Genomic DNA, 21374 nt, shown 5'->3' on the forward strand with positions numbered 1-21374 from the left:
GGGCAAAGTGTCCAACCAGTCCCCGGCCGCCTCGGGACGATCAAAAAAGTGCGTGCGGCCATCCACCTCTACCCTCAACTTCGCTGGAAAAAGCATCGCATACTTGAGGTTCAGGTCCCGTAGGCGACGTTTGACTCCGAGAAAACTCAGTCTCTGCTTCTGGACCGCCGGAGTAAAATCAGGATAGAAGTTTACGTCCATATTGTCGAGTCTGACCGGTCCTTGTTGCCTAGAAGTCTGCAGGATAGCGTCTCTGTCCCGAAAGTTGAAGATCCGGGCAATGAGAGGCCTCGGAGGGGCTCCGATCTTAGGTCTCCCTCCGGGGACCCCGTGAGCACGTTCCACTGCGAAGAGTTTACTCAGCCCCCGGGGCTGGAGACGGGTGAGGATCAGGTCCTCCACAAACAGATCCGCCGCCTCCTCCTCACGTCCCTCCGGCACCCCGACAATGCGAACATTGTTCCTCCGGGCCCGACCCTCGGAATCTTCCAGTCGACGATCCATCAGGGCGCTCGCCTGGCCCAGTCGGCGCACCTCCTTTTGGAGGGCTGCCACGTCCGTTGTGAGGCCCGAGGTGGTGTGGGCCAAAGAGTCGACCCGGTCATTCGTCTTGGACAGATCGGCCCTCACCAGGCCCACATCCACGAGGACCGAGTCAATCTTTTGCGCCAGAGTGTCAAAGCGCTGGTCCACTGAGGCCTTCATCTCGGCGATGGCGCCCATGACGTCCCGGAGGGTCAGATCCGCGGGCAAAGCAGGGGCATCAGTCGGGCCAACAGGGGACCTACGCGGCGCCTCTGGAGATCCCTTCTGGAGGGTGTAGCGGTCCATGTTGTTAGACTGAGGGGCTGCGCCACGGCGCGTCGATTTCACCTTTGCCCGGTCGCCATCTTGTTTCGTGGACATGGCTCCAGGCCCCAAATCGTGCCAATCTCCTTGAAAAGGGCTGACAGACCGGTCCACGGGCTCCGGGGGAGGGCGACCACAGCTCCGAAGGGCGGATCACCGCTGGCGGGCCGGCAGGGCACCCCGATGAAGTCACACCACCGCACGCCGCCTCGCGACCCTACCTCGCTTGGCAGCAAGGAGGGCGCGAAAGCGAAAGTGAAAGTGCGGGGTACGCGAATCGCCCAGCCTCGCCCGCCGCTGTTGTTCACTTTGTCTCCGGATCGCCCCACAACTCCAATCCGGGGGGCCGGCGTGGAGAAGGCCGCAAACCGCAATCGATGCTCCCGCCGGTGTCCGAGGTCCGATTTGGAAACGGAAAACGGGTGGCACCTCAACTCGGTCTCACGAACACAGTCCCCTCATCTAGGACAGGATATAGTCAGGATTTATGCAGGAGGTCGCGGAGGTCCTCGGGAGCCTCGCACCTACGCGGCCATCTTGGTTGCGCGCTAGGCTCCTCCCCCGATTATTATTATTATTATTATTATTATTATTATTATTATTATTATTAATATACATTTAAACAGTGCATAGCTACTCTCAGGCATCCCAGCGCTAGCGATCAAGCAGACAACTAATCAACTTATATAGCTACTTGCTGGAAAAGCAAGGTTTTTAAAAGTTTCCGAAAAGGCAGGATGAGGGGTTCAGAGCGCATCTGTAACGGAAGGGACTTCTAGTGCTTTGCTACATTATAAGCAAAGGATCTTTCTCCACTTCTCGTCCTTAGAATTTTAGGAAGATTTATGCATTGTTCAAACGTTCCCAATTTACTTCTAAAACCTAGCTGGCACTTGTTTAAAATGTGTTCCTCCTCAGCCCATGATCTAATTTTAATAAACAAGATCCTCCCAAGTATCTTAAGTGTGTTGTCAATCAGGGAGATCGGTCTATAGCAGCTGGGGTTGGATCTGTCCCCTTTTTTAAAGATCGGGACGATAATACTGGTAGACCATGTGCTAGGTATGAAAGTGTTTGTTAGGTTATTAAAAACATTAAGTTAAAGGGGCGCCCAGAACTCCAGTTTGTATATTGATTCATTCTCATGTGTAAATTCGCTTTAATTATATGGCTATGAAATCCTTTACAATTGCACGTTTGGGAAGCATGTTATAGGGTGTGCTTACTGAAGTCCAGCACTCCCTAACCCCCTTTCACCAACAATGATGTATTAAGTTTGCTATGAGCCCTACGACATGAAAGGAAAATGCGGCTTCCTGGTTAGTTTCATGGTTGGAAGATTGCCATCCTTTTTAGGTCTGGCTTAGAGACAACCTCATGGTTTCCAAAAATAACATAAGAAAAATAAGTACATACAAATGCACATAGCTGAAGCTGTCTCTCCGGCCTCATTCTTTCCAAAACATTCATAATAAAAATATATACACATAGGCATACAGAGAGGGGCTTTCGTTCAACCCTCTTCATCCATCAATCTGCATTGTTGTCATCCACATTTTGCTTCTGCCAAGACAGCATAAAACATGGGGAAATGGGCATTTCTTTTTTTATGAAACGTTATAGCGAGCATTATACCCAAGGGTGTCAAAGCGCTAGCAAAGATTAAGAGCAACTACAAGAGAGGAGGCTAGACCTATCCATCACAGAAGGGAGAAAAGCCAGATTTTCAACTGCTTGCAAAAGGCATCATGGGAGGAAAGACTTGCAATGTGAGTGGGTAGCGTATTCCACACTTGGCAGTAGCGAAGAAAAAGGATCACCCCCCCACCTGGTTTTTCAAAATCTAGGTATCTCCACCTCCCTAAGAGAAACATACCTCAACTGTCTTTTGGAAATATACCAGTGGAAGGCCACTGGTGGTGGAGGGCAGTGTGAACAAGACAGAGGGCTTTGAAGGTCACACGCTTCCTGACCGGCAGCCATTTAAGGGACCAAATGCCCTCTCTGACCGACAGACGTTTCGGAATGTCCAGGACTAGATGAGCAGCCACATTCTGAATAGTCTGAAGTCTATTTAGGGTGGCTTTATTGATAGTTAACTACAGAGCATTGCAGTAATCAAGGCGTGATGTAAGGTACGAGATGACCAATGCAACTCTGAGTTAGGTTGTAATGAGAGGAAATATCTATTTTAAGTTGTGATTATAAAGAAGCAGGAGCGCACAGTCCTCTCGGCCTCAGTGTCACAATAAAGGGAGGTGTCAAAAATGTCCCCCAAATGTTTTGCCTCAGTGACTGGAAGAGGTAGGGGTCTGCAAAACTCTGGCCACCATACTTCAAACCATACCAATGTTTGCTCTCCAAAAATATGAATCTCTCACTTATCAGCTTCCAGTTTCAACCAATTCTCTTTCATCGAGTTGTTTATATGAATCATACAGCATTTGAACCTTTCAGCCACCACCTCGGTGTCATTGGGTATTGATACAATGATTTGGGTGTCATCTGTGTAAGGCGAAGGACCTAATTAGTTTGACCATGGGGACAACATATAGATTAAACAGAGTAGGGCTGAGAGAAGAACCCTGCAGCACCCAACAAGGCAGCTGGAAAGAGTCTGCACTAAAATGGCCCCAACTCACAGTGTGAGACCTGTTGGTACGAAAGGACTCCATCATGGTCTGGGCGGTGTCCCTTAAGCCTGCCTGGCACAATCTATGAACCAGGCAGAAGGGGGACACTGTGTAAAATGCCCCTGAAAGATCCAGCAGGACCAAGATGGTAGAACCTCCCTGATCAACCTGACAACGAATGGCATCAGTAGGAGCCAGCAGAGCGGATTCCGTGCTGTGGCCACACTGAAACCCATTCTGCAACAGATCCAAAAGATCCTGGGAGGCCATGAATGCCATGAATGCCAGTAGTTTCTGATTAAGATATTTTTCAAATATCTTAGCTGGCACAGGTAAAATAGAGATAGGGTGTAGATTACTTAAATCTTCAGGGTCACCGTTAGGCATCTTTTTAAGGGGAGCAACTATTGCCTCCTTTCAGGATTGGGGAAAGATTCCAGTTAAGAGGATTACATTCTAATTTTTTTTCGAGAAAGGGGACAATCTGATCCAGTACTATCTGCAAGAATCTGAGAGGATAAGGATTGTCCGGAGAACAGGATCTCAAGTGCAGAAGAAGCTGCTTAACTTTCATAAGCGAACTAGGGGGAAGACGGATAATGTATCGGTGGGGGTGAGATTAATCGCTTCCTCATCTTTATCTGTGAGGGGGCTATTCTTATTCAAATTAAAACAAGAAACAATTTCCAGAATCTTGCCCCTAAAGTAAGTTGCCATGCTGCTAAAGAAGCCTTGGGAACTTTTGGTGGCTTGCTGAGCTGGCGAAGTGGAAATATTTTTCATCACTTCAAAGAGTTCCTTGGGTGTATTGGTGGCCAACCTTATTTTCAATATGAAGTATGAGGAATTAGCTAATATGATGGCACATTTATAACTAGATAATATTGTTTCTATTGGTCCAATGATCCAATACCATCAACAAAAACTTCATGTATAAATGACATAAAACGGTTTTGACAAATATGTATTTTTATAGACAATTCCATCAGTAATACATAATATTCATTTTACATAGACAAAATCCAGATCAAAGTATCACTAGTTTATCACATAGTAACACTGCTGCCCCCTTAAGATCCTGCGCTCTAAATTCACTCCATTTTTAGGATCCAAAGGAGCGTAAAAATCCTCCAAAACTATACAGGTACAGAACAATAAAATTTCATACGATCTACTTTGTCATAATATAATTATGTAAGAAGGACTCCAAACACCATCAGGTGTGATTTAATCTTGTTAGAGAGGGCAAAATGTCGACGTTTCGGTCTCATATGGCATCAAAGCTCTGCAAGACAATCTTCAGGACCAAGTGTCGTAACGGAATAAATCCAAATAGTACTGTCCATAAACATTTTAAAAGAAAAAATATCGGTTAACTACACCATGATATGCATCGCTTGCCCACATACAACCACAAAAGTGGACTAAAAAGAATCACAAGCCCAACACCATAAGGCTAGATAATTAGAGATCTCCTCATACCCCCAAGTGTAGTGCCGCATACAAAACACTGGTGTACACCATTCATAATAAAAACCGTGAAAGTAACCAATTTATAAAAGACCATGAGACAGAAGAGGTGCACAAGGACATACAATCACTATCATTACATAGGTGCCGATTCAGATCCGGCTCGGAAAGCACTCCGACCGAGTCGGATCCGGAGTGTTTTCCGACCGAGCCGGTCCCCTACAGTTCGACCGAGCGAGCGAGGACTCGGTTCACTCGGACTCCCATAGAAGTCAATGGGAGACAGTTGTACAATGCGTACATGCGCTCCCATTGACTGAATGGGTACGTCTCGAACAAGTGCGCCCCGACAGTGGGTACGCATCGGTGCCATCCGCGCCATACATGCCTGTGTGGGGGAGACCCATGGGTCTCCCCCATGTGCGAGTCGTACGGCTGCGTGTGTCGGGGGTCTGATGCGGACCCCCGAAGTCCGACTCCGGGGGCTTTTGCGAGCCGGACGCTCAGACTCGGTCGAGCTGTCCGATTCGAGCATCGTACTCGTTTGGTCGAGAATCGTCTCCATTGCACGCGTCGGTTTGCGTGCGACCGAGTTGGACGGATCGGGTCGGAGCCCGGAACGAGTCGGTCGGAGAATTCGCGCATCTTCGCATCGTACTTCGTCGTCCAGACACGTGTACAGATCGGTCGGGAAAGAAGCATCGGAATCGGATCCGCTACGGCCAAACCCGATTTGGTGCCCTTCCGACCGAGATCGGAATCGGCCCTATAGTGTAATAATAGCACAGAATATCTTGCATACTAGTTAGATCCAAAAATAAGGCAAAATCAATGCCCTATCTATCACAAAATGACTGCTAGAAAAATGAAAGATAAACTGAATTAAGAGCAATGCTTCATCTATGTGTATACAGGTAACTTGCTAAAAAACTGAAAACACCACATATCTTACCCGTAGATTGTATTACACTGACCGGGAACTAAAATAGCAAAAGAGTACAAAATATACAAAAAGGTATTGTCAGAAAAATGATCAAGGCACTAGATAAACAAGTATTCCACCAACAATCCATACAATATGGCTATCTCACTTTAACCACCAAGAAACGGGCCCGACAGTGCTTGTCCCGTACTGCATACCAACACCGGAGAAGCCGTAAGTATTTAAACTCCTGTATCTGGTCATGTGATCGCGATATGGTCCCAGAACAAACAGACTGTAAGTTCGGTGGCCTTCTTCAAATGGACTTTTAAACCATTTAGATCATATAACCATTGTAAGCAAGTTCAAAAACCAACAAGGATATATACGATATGCCCCATTCAGTTGTAGAATTAACTTTAAACGCAAGGAGGAATTTAGAGGTCATCTAGTAATGCGCACAAAGGTAAATTAGATACTGCAACATTTCATAATGACATAAAAATGTATTCAACTTAAAAGAATATAAAAGTTTCTTTCACAGCAAAAAAGTACAAGATTAGGATGACAACATCACCCTGACCACGTGATCACGATGCGGTGCCAGAACAAACAATTAGAATGCAGTTAATAGAGTTTTTAAAAATGTTAGCCAGACCTCCTCCAATGCACAGGGGTCTATCTAAACTAGTGATACCCTGGGGGTAAGGATGCTATTAGATCAGGACCAGAATCGTCTCTCTCCTAGGTCTCTGTAATAAACAGATAGTTTAGTCCTGGGCAAGAATCAACTTGTGGATTTCGATGCTATGCTTAACCATGGATCGTGTATTAAGCAAGGCACAAGAGAACTCCTTTAACCAGCGGATTCCCTGGGCCCTGCCACTTTCGTTAAAGTTAAGTGTGGGGGAATTCAACATTAAATAGAGTGCTAGTTGCATTGAGAGCAATGCCCCATGGGAGTGTAGACAGGGTTAAAAATATCAAACTCCCCTCCCAATTTTAGAACACCATCTCATGAGTTTGGCACATGAACGTTGAAAGTTCTTATCCTCCAGGTTTAAACAGGTAGTATTCCTCGGCGGGTAGGACCATCCAGGCACGGACGGACGCAGACAGGTTTGCCGTTGATGTGCCAGCGGCACGTCCGCGCATCAACGCCCCTTTCATTCCCCACAATGCACATAAAGTAAAAGCTAGAGCGCTCTCCTGCTCCTCTCCCTGGCATGAAAAATATGGACGACAGAAGAAGCCAGAGACAACACTGTGGGATCTGACAGGCACTGAAGGACGATGGGCCTTGGGGGGGCAGACAACTGAAGGACATTGCCATTTGGCTCAGCCCAGGTGACATTTGGGCTCTTTGGGCTCATTATGGGCTACACCGCCTTGAGTGGGTTATGCTTCATATTTAGCTGACCATTTTGTGATCCCAGGCACCATTTTGGTGACACGGCAACCGTAATAGGCTGTTTGTTTTCCTGCGGTAGTTAAAAGTTAGCGATGGCAGGTGTGGACGACCAAGTGCAGGAGACCATGCTTCTGCTGTAAGAGGCAGAGCGCATGGACATGCTTACACTGGGAGTGCACGTGTTGGTGCGTCCGGCGAAATGTACAGCACGCGGAGTGGTAGCAGTGACCCTCACATGCTTCCCTCTCCCTCGGGCTGGGGAATGTCCCAGATACAGCAGGTAAGGTCCAGGGGCCACTCATTAGTCAGGAGAGTGGCCCGAGGAGAGAGCGGGGCATGCATGCTGGAAAAGGCCCTTCTCACCGGCTGGCGCTTAAATTTAGGCAGGGAAAAGAGGGCGGGGCTCCAGCATGACCGGCTGGTTCAGCAGGGTCTGCTGGAAGGACCCCAGAGGAGTGCTCTGGTGTTCGGGAGAGAAAAAGAGAACAGGCTGAGGATGAGGGAGGGGGAGTTGGAAGGGGTGGTGGGAGAGGGAGAGGGCGAGGGAGAGGGGAAAAAAGAGGCCAGAAAAAAGAATTTGCACCAATGAGCTCTCTGGAACAGTGCAGAAGAGAAAGAAGAAGGACCCTGGCATGAATAAGACAGGCACAACGTTAGAGGGGGAGCTTATGGGGGACAGCAGGGATGACCAGACAGAAGGGATGATAGAGGTGGATGTGGAGGGGGGAGATGGCACGGAAGGGGGATTGGGGAGCCTAGACTCACTAGCTGCAGGGTGGTGGAGAGGGTCCCACAAGCAGGTGGAATGAAGAAGGGGGATGGGTCTGCCAGACACTCAAAGACCGCACAGTGCAGCGGGAGGGGGAAGGGCCGAGGCGTAGCGTTTTAAACGCTCTAAATTGCATAGCTGCGCAACAGCGCCAAAGGAGACACAGGAGCCGGTATTCTTTCGTTACACGCGCGGCTCCGACTGCCGCGTCGAGGCCACGCCTCTTTATTTCAACTAGCTAGCGTCTGACGTCACGCGTCAGCGCTAGCGCACCCCGGCAGCGCGGAAGGCTAGAACGCCTCGCGCGCGCCGGACACTACACTCCTTCCAACCTTTATAAAACATTAAGCAAAACATAAAACCAGAAAAATCAACGATGACTCTGTTACCAGTCTGCCAGTCCTTACAGGTTACACCATATAGTCCGCCAGCTGGGATGACGGTGCCGGGTTCTTCCTCAGGTTGTAGCGGGATGGGCCGCCTCTGGAAAGGGCCACATCGGGGGTTCTGCGACTTGGGGTGTTAGGCTCTACCCGGGCTGGGGAGCCGCCCGGCGGGTTACCCCCCGGGGTGGCTGGGATGGACTGGGAACCACCAACCTCACTCCGACCGTCCTCCCCTCCTGATCTCTGCTCGGCTGGTCGGGGTCCGGCCCCTCTGGCTCGGCCCCGGGACGTGAAGGTGTTCCTGGGTGGACTTTTTAGAAGAAAGACACATCTCGTGTGACCGTTTCAGCACCTCTTTGAGCGGTCACCATCGTGCCTGTCCGGCGGGTGACAACCCATGGTTGTGGTTCAAAAGGTAGTCTGAACTTGCTGCCTGGGTAGCGGTCCTTCACGTACACTCGATCCTGCCGTTGTATCGTGGACTCCTTAGCTCCCCTTCGCCGGCTGGCGTTGTCATTCGAGCGCATCCGATTGGCTAGGGTCTTTTCGTTGGTGGCTTGTGCCGGAACCCAAGTAGGGTGGTGTGGGATCGTGTCACTTACGATTCTTCCCATGGTTGCTGTTCCTGGCGCTGCCTCGGTTGTGACATGGGGGGTCATCCGGTATTCCCTCAGGAAACTGTATATCGCTCTCTCCAGTGGAGATCCATCAGCCATGGCGATGCAAATGGTTTTGTTGAGTGTCCTCATAAACCTCTCCACCTCTCCATTGGCTTGGGGCCAGCGTGGTGTTACTTTGCGGTGATGGATCCCCCAGCTCTTGAGATACTCTGCGAACTCCTGCCCCTGGAAAGGCGGTCCATTGTCGGTCTTGACCACCCCGATTATGCCATGAGTGGCGATGGTTTTCTCGAACTTCGCTATTACTTCAGTGGCTGTCTGGCTCCCCACGATTTCGACCTCTGGGTATTTGGTGAAATCATCGATAATGACCAACGCATACCGTCCATCGGGGAGATGTCCGAAGTCGGCACTCACACACTCCCACGGTCTCAGGGGATTATCTTCGGTCACCACCGGGTGAGGGCGTTCCGGCTGTCCTGCGGCTTGGCACCACGTGCAGGTTCTCACCGTCTGCTCAACCATCGCATCCATGCCTGGGAACCATACTTTGGCTCGGAGCCTGCCCTTCGTCTTCACCATCCCTTGATGTCCCCTGTGGGCGAGGTCCACCGCCTGTTGAGCGAGGCTGGCCGGCATTACTAGCCTCGGGCCCCGCAGAAGACATCCTTGGGCGTCAACGGACAGCTCACTTTTCACTTTCAAGAATGATTCCAGTGTCAGCTTGGCTTGGGGCGTCCTTCTGTTGAGCGAGTTTTGGATTGTCCTCCAATCTCCCGACCTGACGGCCTCCGCTGCTGCTCTCACGCATTCATCACCTTCTGAGGCTTCTATGATCGCAGCGAGGCTCATTGGGAGGGGTCGTGACTGCTCCGTCACGTACCGGACGTACTCCTCTGTATCCTCGGCCTCCTCCTTCTCTTCTGTTGTGGCTTTCCTCGGGTGCCGTGATAGATAGTCCGCCGGGTTCGTGGCCCCTGGTTTGTACTCCACCCGGTAGTCGTACCTTTGTAGTTGGAGTATCCACTTTTCAATCCGGGGTGGCGGCTTCGAGGACAGCCCTTGGAATAGAGGAATGAGTGGCTTGTGATCGGTTGTTACCGTGAAATGATGTCCATACACATACACGTGAAAATGCCGGCAGGCCCAGTGGATGGCGATGGCTTCTCGCTCGATTTGCGAGTAACGCTGCTCCATTTCGGTCAGGGACCGGCTGGTGTAGGCAATGGGGGCCCACTCTTCGTTGTTCTGGAGTTGTGTCAATACCGCTCCCAACCCAAACGGGCTCGCGTCGACCGCCACGTTGGTGGGCTTTGCCGGGTCGAAGTACGAGAGGGTAGTGTCCGTGGACAGGGCCGCCTTCGTTGCTTGGAACGCTTGCACCTGGTTCGGGCCCCACTGCCAAGTGGTGGACAACTTGGTCAGCTCCCTGAGGGGTTTGGTGAGGTTGGAGAGGTCCGGAATGAAGCGGCCGCAGAAGTTGACCATGGCCAGGAAACTCCGGGCCTCCGAGATGTTCGTCGGAGCTGGGGCATCTTGGACATCCTTCACCTTGTCCGGGTCTGGGGCCACCCCTTGGTTCGAGACGGTGTACCCGAAGAAACTGATCTTGTTCTGCAGGAACTGACACTTCTCCCGGTGCAGGGTCAAGCCTGACTCCTGAATCCTTTTGAGGACCCCTCTCAACCGCTGGTGGTGTTCCTCTATGGTTGACGCGTATATGAGCAGGTCGTCGCTCACATTAAGCACGCCGGGGAGCCCACTGAGTACTTCTCTGATGGTATTTTGGAATACCTCGGCGGCACTCGAGATGCCGAAGTTCAGGCGCCGATACCGTCTGAGGCCCACATCTGTGGAAAACGTGGTGATGTACCTCGAGTCCGGATGAAGTGGTAGCTGGGGATAACCTGACCGTAGGTCCATCTTCGAAAACCACCTGGCCCCGTTCAGCTCTCCCAGGATGTCATCAATGGTGGGCGTCAGGTGTCGCTCTCTCTTGACCGCGGCGTTAGGGAGGCGCATGTCCACACAGATGCGGACTTGTCCTGGCTGCTTCGGCTTCCTGGCGATGACGATCGGGGATACCCACGGGGTTGGCCCACTGACCTTTTCGATGATGCCTTGTCTCTCCAGGGCCTCCAGCTCCTCCTCGACCTTTTGCCTCAGGTGGAAAGCGATTCGCCTGTGCCTCAGCGCCACTGGTTGGACCGACGGGTCGATGTGTAAGGATACTTCCTTTCCTTTCAGGCACCCGATGCCGTTAAAAACTTCTCCAAACTCTTCCATGATGGTATCCAGTTCTTCCTCCAGGACTGCCATGGCAAACGAGATCAGTCTCAACTCTTCGGCCGATTGCCCGCTCAGCAGCATCCCGCTGCCCTCTTCCGTGACATAGATGGTGGTGCTGATGCTCCTCTCACCATGTTGTAGCTCTGTTTTGAAGCACCCGATGAGGGGAATGGGCGTCTTCTGGCCGTACGCGAACACCCGAATCTTCGCCTCTCGCAGCTGGGGTTTGACACGCAGTTGGTGGTAGACATTGGCGTCAATCAACTCGATGGAGGCCCCAGTGTCAATTGTCGCCTTTACCTCTTGTTGTTGGACTAGGATGCGACATTTCGGAAGTCTGCGCTTCTTCTTCTGTGGCTGGTGGATCGCAAACACATAATGGACTGGGTACTCTTCGGTGTCATCGTCCATGTCTTCGCTGTCTGCCTCTTCCTGTACCGCATGGGCCGCCTCCTTCTTGACTCTGGTGGACCGGCACACCGCCGCAAAGTGGTTCATCCACCCACAGGCGCTGCACTTTTTCCCACTGGCCAGGCAGTCTTGCATGCGGTGGGGTTGGCCGCCACAGTACCCACAGTCTTTCTTCTTTGCCTCCGGTTTCCGTTTCGCTCCGGCTTGCCTCCCTTTAGGCCGCACTACGTTCACCGCTTCCGCCACTTGCACTTGCTCCGTCTTCACAGGGCGATGTAGGGCTGCTTCCATATGCAAGGCCCTCGCTTGCGATAGCTCCTTCGACCGTCCGAGAGTAAGGATGTCCGCCAGGGGCTTTCCTTCTTCCTGGAGGACCGTGACACGAAGCTTGGACGAGTAACACCCCTGTATGATCTGCCCTCAGATCTCCTCCTGTTCGTCGCGGAACCCACACATGCTGGCTAACTCCTTCAGCCTGCCATGGAACGCATCCAGGGACTCGTCCGCCTCCTGTTTGGCTTGACGAAAGATGAACCTTTCATAGTCTCTGTTCGCCATGGGCTCGAAATGGGCGTTGAGCGCGTTCAGCAGTATGTGGTACGTTTTCAGCGTGGCTTCCACGAGAGTTTTGTAGATGCTGTGGATGTCTTTGCCTCCTAGGTGGAGCAGCAGCGCTCTGCGCCTTTCCCTCGCGATGCCAGCCCCTTCGAAGTAAATTTGTAGGCGGTCTGTCCAATCCCTCCAGCGCGGGGCAAGGGACGACGGGTCACCGTCAACGGCAAACGGCTCAATGGCGGGAATTGACGCCATCTTGGCACGTGCGCAGCACGCGGTGGAAGCCGGCTCCCTCTCCTCTGCGTCGACGCCAACAGGCGTGCACCCCCTATGGGTGTTGCGCGTTGACTTCCCTCGCGCTTCTACACCAACCGGTGGGCGCGCCTACCTCCAGACGTCATCCGCGGGACTCCTCAGGCGCTCATGGGCTTAGGCGATCCCACCCGGCGTAGGCCTTCTCTGGTGGAGGGTGCGGTCGTCGTCAGGCACCTCGTGGAGCAGGCGCGGCACCACCTGGGCGAGACATACCCCTTACAGGCTGTGGAATGGGGCACCAGGGCGCACACAGAGTCACCACTGATGGCTGGATGGGCCTCCAGGGCACTTGCAGTGTCCCCCACCAGGCCTAACAGCAGGCACAGCCGGGTCACCATGAGGAGGGGCTTCACAACCAGTCCCAGGACACATGGGTGGCCAAACACACACACTGTGGGGCACAAAAGCAGCACAGCAGGGCTCAATACACCCCTCGTTGCCAGTGTAGCGTTTTAAACGCTCTAAATTGCATAGCTGCGCAACAGCGCCAAAGGAGACACAGGAGCCGGTATTCTTTGGTTACACGCGCGGCTCCGACTGCCGCGTCGAGGCCACGCCTCTTTATTTCAACTAGCTAGCGTCTGACGTCACGCGTCAGTGCTAGCGCACCCCGGCAGCGCGGAAGGCTAGAATGCCTCGCGCGCGCCGGACACTACACGAGGGATGAGTAGGGGGGCACAGAGGCCTACATGGAAGGCTCTGAGTCAACGCTGATAGAAGCAGCACTAGAGTGGCATGAAGAGGAGGAGGGGGAAGAGGAGGAGGGATTTGCAGAATGGTATCAGATGATTAGTGGCGTGAGGCTCCCTGCTAGGACGTACTAGCGGTACGGCACCGGCAAGGTGAGGAGGCCACTCGGCGGGAAGAGGGAGGGGTGTGACGGTGGTGCAGTTCGCGCGACAGAGGCAAGGGTGAGGTGAAGGGGGAGCAGGGTGGGTTACGGAGGGGGAGTTGCCTTTGGGTGCTGGAGCAGGATGAAGGGAAGGCAGAGAGGAAAACTAACAGCGGTACGCCAGACCTACCTTTTCTTTTTCAGGGTCAGACTTGCGGGGGACAGGCAGACTCGGGTGAGTCATATGCAGCTCAGACACCCCGAGGGGAAATAATGGGAGGTCCTGGGTGGCCAGTTAGAGGTCGGCGTGAGGCGGCGTCGGCTACAACACTGCCACACGAAGTTCTAGGGTGTCCTTGGTAGTGCATTAACCAGGACAGCGCACTGAGGCCCCTGGGGAGGCTAGAGACTGCATTCGGTGGCAACAGGTGGGGGCATGGTCAAGAGAGCATAACACAGCACCCTGCCCCCTTCAGGTAGCATAATAGCTCTGCATGGAAGGATGACATCAGTATGGTTGCATTGGGGGGATTCCACGGGGCTGTTGAATGTCAGTCGGGAACACAAACAGTTGGATTACGTTGACAAGTTTAGAGGAAGGTGAACTGCTGGAGGATGAGGTGCAGGAAGCGCACAAATGGTGTTCCAAAGCTTCAGGGGAGGATCAGAAAATGCAGTTGTCGCTATTGTATTACAATAGCGCCATGGGATCAAAGGCAGTCGGTGGAGATCAGCAGGTGGTGGTGCCCCTTTACAACTGGTTGGGCGACTGGATCCAGAGTGGAGGCCGACCTTGACGCCAGGAAAAGGAACAGGAGAAGCTGGGCGAAAAGCACCACACACAGGCAAGGTGTCAGTGAGGATCAGCGCTGGGGGACAGGGGGTGGGTAGAATAACGGGTTAAGATGATGTTTGTATGTGAAGGATGCCAGAGTAAAAACGGTGGAGTCAACAGAAGAGAAAAAAGCAGGAACGGGACAAGTGCAGGGGGCAGAGGTGAGATAGCAGGCACAGGTGATAGAGGGCAAACAGGATGGGGCAAATGGCAGACTGGGCACACCACAAGAAAAGGGAGTTGCAACAAGAGAAACGATAAGACTGGGGCTGAGGACAAGGGAGCAAAAGAGAGCAAGACGATAAAATGTGGGGGTAACAAAGCCACTGGGAGCCCATGTGGTATTGGCAACCAAGGCAAAAATATGAAAAGGGGAGTATGCTGAGATGCTTAAGCTCCTCCACAGGGAACTCAGGGGTAAAGAGGGGCAAAGGAGGAAGAAGTTGAATTGTCCAAAACTGCTGAGGGTGCCTACGACAGTTGAAAATTGGACAGCTGCATTTTTTATTTTCCCTAGCATGTATTGAGAGAAGTATCCAGAACAGGGCTTGTCATTATTCGAATTATGGATGTGATACGCAGAGCAGATATCACATATGGGGGTACACATTGGCACATTACGACAAGGAATTTTGGCTCCTCATGGCATGGGATTACTGTTGGTGTACAGACCCTTTCAGTTCCACCCCATCCGAGGGGTGGTGGGGCAGCAACCAAGGCACAAGGAGGAGCCATTGGCTCATGCTGGGATTTCGACAAGGGTTTCTGTACTAGAGAGTAGTGCACATTCCAAAATAAATGTTCCAAGTGCGCTGGTAGGCACCCCCTCGTGCAGTGCTGTGGAGCAAGGAATAATGGACAGGGGACACAGGGAGGACAGTGAAACCAGCACCAGGAGCAATATGCGGGGCAGCATGGACACCAGGTGGCAGGCAATAGGGGAGGGGAGGTCGGAGGCACAGGGAAATATGGGGAAAGGCTCAAACGGCAATTAAGGGTGACCTATTGGACTTTTGGCTGGCTCGTTATCACGGGACAGAGGATGCATGTTTGTTGTGTGAGGGTTTCCAGGAGGGGTTCTGACTGGGATGCAATGGTCCATGGGTGGAGAATCTTAAATCGGTGTGGTCACACACAGGTAGGGAGGGAGAAACTGAGGAAGGAGGTACAAGAAGGTAGAATGGCAGAGCCATTTCAGACATGGCCACTAGCCAACTTGATCATATCCCCCATTGGGGTGGTTCCATAATAGGAACAAAGACAATTTCGCCTTATACAACACTTATCATGGCCAGAGGGCAGTTCTGTGAATAACATCATCCAAGGATACATTACTTCTGTGTCATATTCATCGGTGGATGCGGCCATGGCCTTGGTGTAGCAGATAGGTCAGAGTGCCCTGATGGCGAAATGTGAAATCAAGTGAGCTTTTCAGCTGCTGCTAGTGCACCCGGACGACTTTCAATTGTTAGGAACACAATTTGAAGGCTGATTGTGCATGAACAAAGTGTTACCAATGGGTTGTGCGATATCGTGTGCACTGTTTGAACATTCAGTTCCTTCCTACAGTGGACTTTTACGCCATACATGGGGAAGACAATGGTAATGCACTATCTTGACGACTTTTTCTTCATGGTTCTGCGGACTACCAGCATCAGTTGGCTAGTTTTCAAGACCTAATAAGTGGCACTGTGGTGCCATTGGCTCTCAAGAAAATGATGGGGCAGGCGACAGTAATCTCTTTTTTGGGCATTTGAATTGGACTCGGTGTCTATGAAGGCACGCCTCACGGTGGAAAAAATAGTACACATACAGTTGCTGCTGGGCGCTATGTTGGAAAAACCAATGGTGACTGTCAAAGAGGTGCAAATATTGTTGGGCCATTTGAAATTCGCATGTAGGGTAGTCAGAATGGGGGGGGGCGTTGTAGGCGATTAGGCATGTCTTTGGTGGGTTTATCACTGCCTCATCACCACATGAGGTGTCGGCAGGGACTAGAAAGGACCTGCCCATGTGGCACAGATTTTTGCAGGATTTCAATGGCATCCCAATGGTATCACTGTGGGAATGTAAATGGGACGTGCAGATATACTCTGACGCCTCCGGCGGAGGCAGTTTCGGGTTATACTGGCAGGGCAGGTGGTGCGCAGAGGAATGGCCCATGGAATAGAAACACAGAGGAAGGAGCATTGCTTTCCTGGAGTTCTTTCCACTAGTGTGGCAGTTACACTTTGGGGGCAGGAATTGGCTAAAAAACGAGTGTTGTTCACAGTAGACAATATGGCAGTGGTACATGTAGTGAACAGGCAGTCAGCACGGGATGAACAGGTGCTTAATCTGTTGCATGATTTTTTGATGAGTTGTTTGAAAAATGATGTCACATTCAATGCTAGACTTGTACGTGGGGTGGACAATGACATTGCTGATACTTTGTCTCATTCGCAGTGGAAGAGGTTCCATGGCATGTCCACAGAGGTTGACAAAGAAAGGACCCCAGTGTCGGAAGAAATGTAGAACGTAGGAGAAAGAGGATGCTTCAGTTGGTGATAGGGTAGTTAGCATAATCCACTGGTAAATCATATTGGCAGATGTGGCAGGAGCTTGTAGCGGGGGAACAGAATGGAGGGTGGATCTGTGGAGCAGGGAGGAGCACGTAGTGCAGTATATATTTAATATGGTAGACAAAAGTTTGTCACAGGTTACAATAGAGAGAAAACTGGTGGGAATTGCATTCATGGGCAAGCTGTTCTGGGGTTATACGCCATCAGCGGGGACTATGACGGAGGATGCTAAAAGGGTGGGCAAGACAAAGAGGTCGCAGGCCGAGGATACGGAAGCAGCTATCCAGGCCATTGTTAGGTCAGATTATAGGAGGTTTGCCAGCGGTGTGCTACATGAAGGGGAGATGGTGTTGTTCATCACACTAATGTTGTGGATGTTTTTCAGGGCCTTTAGGGTTTCTGAATTGCTGGGGCAGAAAGGGTACTCAAGGCTGCAGTGGTCAGATGTGCCAGAATTGACGGGTAACATTGGACTGCACATTTGACATTCTAAAACAGAACAGAAAGCCAAGAGAAAGGGAGTTTACTTACAAGCTTTCCCATGCAAGGAGGTATGCCCAGTTTGGTGGGGAACTGAGTGGCGAGCAGTGAGCGGAGCAAAATCTGGAGCTGTCTTTCAGCACAGGGATGGGGCCCAGGTGTCGGCACACCAGTTTCTGTTGGTATTGCGGAGATCATTGGCCATTGTAGGAGAAGTGCCAGCAGAATTCGGAACACACTCTTTCAGGGTAGGAGTGGCCACAGAAGCAGGTGTGGGGGAGGGATAAGATTATGCAATAGGGCAGATGGTCATCTGAGTTCTTTAAGCGGTATGTGCGTATGGAGGTATAGAGGGGAACACATCCATGGGCGGTATCTCATATGTGTGGTTCTTTTCAGGTGCAGTAGCGGTGCCGGAGGCGACTGAATTATCTATATGGATCATAGGACATTCATTTATAAAATGGGCAGAAAAGCAGGAACTTCAGAAGGGAATAGGTCTCAACCTCGGGCTGGATGATCGCCTCTTCAAAGTAAAATGGCATGGAAAAGGGGGTATGAACTGTCGGGAATTGCTGGGTTGTTTGAATCCACTGTTAAGGAGACACATGTGCCAAATATTCTTATTTTGCACCTGGGTGAAAACGATTTGGTGGTCTGCAAGGGATTGTCATTGATAAAAAGAATGAAAAGGGACATGCTGGAGATCAGGAAACAGTGGGCAGGAACATTCTACATATGGATGGAATTCATACACAGGTGACACAGGAGGGGGGCACAGAGGCCCGCTACTATTGATAAGGCCAGGTTCAAAATTAATAGGGATATGCAAACTTTCTGCAGAGAGGAAATGTTTGGGCGGGTGGAACATCCTGAGTTGTGGTATTACGCACCAGACTTTTTCAGAGGGGATGGGGTGCACTTATCCAAGTATGGGCCAGAGCTATATCTGATTCAAATCAAGGAGGCACTTGAGAAAATGTTGCATAAAAGTGAAGGTAGGCATTGATCCTTGGGGGGGGGTTCAGAAAATGGGGGCAATGGGAGGTAGGCCTTCTCTGAGGGGCAGTGGTAAGTTTCAATTGCCATGGTTATACATTATGATGCAGGTTGTGAACAAATAGGATCAGGAAAATGGGGGGTGGTAAGAAAGTTAAACATGGAGGAAGCCACAAATTAAAAAGGGAAGAGGTAGGATACTTAGATAGTTAGATGGTAATAAGTGTTGGTTTAAGTGCTATGGATGTAAATGTTAATAGTTCAATGGCAGGGTAGAATTTACATTTGCGAGGTACAGATGTCTCTCAGCCCGACACTGTTCAACATCTACATGGCCCCGCTCGCACACGTCGCCCGACTTCAAAAAAATCTCCTACGCCGACGACACTCAACTGATCCTCTCCCTCACCAAGGACCCCATCACTGCCAAATCCAACCTTCACGAAGGAATGAAGGCCGTTGCGGACTGGATGAGGATCAGCCGACTGAAGCTGAACACGGACAAGACGGAGGTCCTCGTCCTCGGCTCCAACCCTTCAGCCTGGGACGACTCCTGGTGACCGACGGCACTGTGGGTACCCCCGACACCCACCGACCACACATGCAACCTGGGAATCATCCTCGACTCAACGCTCTCCATGACCAAGCAAATCAGCGCCATCTCCTCCTTCTGCTTCAACACCCTTCGCATGCTCCGCAAGGTCTACAAGTGGATCCCGACAGACACAAGAAGAACAGTCACCCAGGCCTTCGTCAGCAGCAGACTCAACTACGGAAATGCCCTCTACGCGGGAGCTCCGACCAAGCTCATCAAACGTCTGCAACGCATCCAAAATGCCTCTGCACGACTGATCCTCGACATTCCACGCCACAGCCACATCACCCCCCACCTGAGAAACCTGCACTGGCTCCCCGTCAACAAGAGGATATCGTTCAAGCTCCTCATCCAAGCACAAAAGGCACTCCACAAGACCGGCCAGCCTACCTCAACGGACGACTCTTCTTCTACATCCCCAGCCGCCAGCTCCGCTCCGCCGACCTCGCACTGGCCACCATCCCTCTCATCCATAGAACAACCACCGGTGGAAGATCCTTCTCCCACTTCGCCGCCAAGACCTGGAAAACCCTCCCACTGAACCTACGACAGACCCAAGACCTGCTGACCTTCAGGAGGCTACTCAAGACCTGGCTGTTCGACCAGTAGCGCCCCCCCCCCCTCCAGCCCCTTGAGACCCTCGCGGGTATGTAGTGCACTCTACAAATGATTGATTGATTGATTGATTGATTAAGGGGGTGGGGCGCTTAGGGGTTGGGGGTAGAGGGAAGTAGGTGAATCAATGTATAGTGAGGTATAGTTTTGTGAGGCAAAGGCCTAGGGTTTTTATGATATGTGATGTGCACAATGTCTTCCATAAAACAGCCTTTTTCGCAGTATATTATTGTATGTGGTCTGTGCTGCCCCCTCTATGACCCCATAGAAAAGTGTCCTGAAAGAGCTGAACCGTGCGTGTAGCAGGTGCATATAAGGCAAGGTAATCCGATTTTAAAATCTGACATTCTCACGATTAGCAGCAGTCTAAAACAGGATTCAAGGACCCCTACACAATGTTAAAAATGTATCAATAACGACAGTTAAAATCAATAAAACAGAATAATAAATAAAATAGTCGATCTCAATGTAGAAACTCTCAACTAAGCCCACTTCATCCTTTGGCAGTCTTGCACTGGGTGATGACTTCTTGCTGGTCACATGTGTGCAGCCACTTACAAAGGCGTGCACATCGGTGTCAGGGCAGGGGTGCCTGGACCCCTAGGTCACTTCTTTATTTTTCTATTTTTATAAAATCATAAACTGTTTTTGTTGTGCATATTGCCTATGTTTGCAATACATAAATAAAAATAGTGCAGGCCTTCTAAGGCCACTGTTTGACCTATATGTTGTGCTTTCAGCCTTTGTTATGGCCAAATTATAGTAACTGGTGAATTTTGCATGGATGGTGAGATGGTGGCTCGCACAAAGTAATTTAGTTAGCAAAGTGTGTAGTAAGTAGTTCCATTTTTAAACACACAGTTGCGGTGGCATGAGTCAAACCGTGAAAATAGGTAATTATTATTCAAATATCATCTAAATACAGTTGTATAGCACAGTCCGCCTCGACTTCTTGTTCGGGAACGTTAGTGTCAAAAGGGTCATTTGGAAGCGCATTTACCCAAGGATGCCAAAGGCTACAGGACGGGTGCACGGGCACTTCTAATTGGGGCTTTAACTTGAAAGCCAGATAATGTCAGAAACAGGTTGAAATCAGAGCTAACACACCACTGAGGGCCCACCTAACAAGGGTTAGTGGTCGGGACCACATTTAACGAAAACACTGGCAGAAATGTACAAATCTGCCCAGTGTTCACAGTAACGTAGGAATTCAGAGAGGTGACCAATGTAAACAATAATACAATAATGCACACGTTTCAAATGTGCCCTTATTCCTGAATCTCTGCACTGATATTGTAATGCACCTATTAGCACAGAGCCGATAATGCTGCAGTGAAGCATCTGTTTGCTTCAATTTTCATGATGCCACAATAGTGAGCACTTACCCATTTTCTATAATGCTGCTGTTATGCACATTTTCCTCGTACCCACAGTGATGCATTAATAGACATTAATGCAAAAATTTCAGCAATCGTAAAACAGTGAAGTGATGTGCAGTTTCCACTATGCGGAAGTTATTCTCACTTTGAGCATGCCTTCATGGGGATGCTGTATTGTAGTAAGTACAGTGCTTAATTTGAGCCACTGGTTTCCGGTATGCGGCACCGGTACTTAATTGTCAACACCAGCGCTGGTACAGTCTGCCACAAGGTGGTGTTGTCTGGCTAAATAAGAGATGACCACAACATCGGCCAATTATTAATTCAATATACATTTAAAATGACTTTTACCTTCCGCCTAAGCCATTCTTTTAGCTTTGGGGGCCTAGAACAGTTCACAATGTCACATCTGCAGCAGTGTGATGGCTAGAACTTTTCTTGTTCGTAA

The sequence above is a fragment of the Triturus cristatus genome, chromosome 3_1 (assembly GCF_964204655.1).
Source record: "Triturus cristatus chromosome 3_1, aTriCri1.1, whole genome shotgun sequence".
NCBI classification, from domain to species: domain Eukaryota; kingdom Metazoa; phylum Chordata; class Amphibia; order Caudata; family Salamandridae; genus Triturus; species Triturus cristatus.